Source organism: Stegostoma tigrinum, unplaced genomic scaffold (genome assembly GCF_030684315.1).
Source record: "Stegostoma tigrinum isolate sSteTig4 unplaced genomic scaffold, sSteTig4.hap1 scaffold_99, whole genome shotgun sequence".
Taxonomy (NCBI): domain Eukaryota; kingdom Metazoa; phylum Chordata; class Chondrichthyes; order Orectolobiformes; family Stegostomatidae; genus Stegostoma; species Stegostoma tigrinum.
Window position 1 is genome coordinate 286,746 of NW_026728822.1, and position 1,549 is coordinate 288,294.

At 45.6% G+C, this 1,549-nt stretch overlaps 1 non-coding gene across 1 annotated transcript; it reads left to right on the plus strand.

The window, feature by feature from the left end:
* The first annotated feature begins 1,061 nt into the window (after positions 1-1,061).
* On the plus strand, positions 1,062-1,134 carry trnai-uau (transfer RNA isoleucine (anticodon UAU)). The gene has a single exon. It is a non-coding gene; the product is annotated as a tRNA-Ile (tRNA).
* The last annotated feature ends 415 nt before the right edge of the window (positions 1,135-1,549 follow it).

Consider the following 1,549-nt stretch of genomic DNA (forward strand, 5'->3'; position numbering starts at 1 on the left):
CAGCTGATGTTCATGCACACTGATGGCTAGTTTCCTTCCTGTCTGTCTGAAATAATGTTTGCGGCAATCGTTGCGTGGTATTTTGTAAACAATGTCAGTTCTGCATGTCGTGGGTATGGGGTCTTTAATCCTTGAGAATGCTTGTCGTAGCATGGCTTTGGGCTTGTGTGCTACTGTAATTCCTAGTGGTCACAGGAGTTGTCAGTTCTGATATGTTCTTGATGTGTGGCAGTGTGTCCAGTGTGTTAGGGCATAATGTGTCCTCTTCGTGTTGCTGTTTAGTCAGCACCTGCGGATGAAATTGCAGGGATATCCATTCAAAGCGAAGATTTTGTATTGGTTTTCTTCCTCTTTCTGCATAGTTCTGGGTCATTGCAATGAGTGATGGCCCGTTTAAATAGTGTGCCGACACAGCTTAGTTTGTGCACCACTGGCCTGAGTTAGTTGCCGAATTATAAGTTTCCGAGCCCCTTGAGGCTCTAACCCGAGTTGCGAACTGCAAAGGATAACACAGAAAGGAGGGTCCTTGTGTGATTGATCCAATGCGATCTGTATGCCAGGGTAAACAGTGAAGACTGGTCTTCAGCACCCACATTGAACCTGGCTGCAATTGGCCTCCAGTCACCTCTCACAAACTACCATTGCCCTTCACTTTTCCTGACCTCCCCTCTGTTCTTGTTTTAAAGTGATTGCACATCCGGCAGTTACAGCTGGCATTGCTGATGTGGAACTGTAACATGGAGTGAATCGATTTTGACTGACCAGTGACATAATTCTGCTTCTAAAGATCAGTCAATACTTCGTATTTGTTACTGTAAATGATGACTATTAACAGGCTAAGACAGTGACGGCACTGAATTGTAATCACTGGACTAGCAGGAAAGATCTGTTTACGTCACTCAGGACACTATCTGATTCAGCTTTGTATTCTTCCGTCCTTCTGCATGTGATGCCCCTCTGCTGTGTTTTGGTTTTGTTACGTCTTGATTATAATCATCTCCAGTTATCTAATACTTTGTCATTACTAATACATGAGAATCTCTTGCTGCATCTGCGTTTCTGGCTCCATAGCTCAGTGGTTCGAGCACTGGTCTTATAAACCAGGGGTCGTGAGTTCAAGTCTCACAGGGGCCTTTGGTAATTATTCTCCATCTTCTGCATCCAAGATCGAAAGATCCCCTGAAAAGGTTAGCTGAAAATATGACTGTATCATTTCCTCCACAGGCCAGAAACGTCCCTGAAATTCCATGTTCCTGTTTGCCCCTCCTTGTGATTGAGGCAGACCATTTGGAATGGCGGGAAGCAGCTGATGTGAGTGATGTTTGGCCAGAAGAGCGAGGTGAAGCAGTATAAACTGCAGAGTGGCAGATGAACAACGGGGGAGGAGCACAAATCCGGGGCAGCCGCCGAATGCTCCCTTTTGTTGCTGTAGACAGGTTCCTGGTTACAAAGAGAACACTCACTCTGAATCGGCCAGAATCAGCCCAGTGAGAGTTTCCTTCCGTCTAAAAGGACAATGACAGCACATACAAAGGAAAATTACCACCCA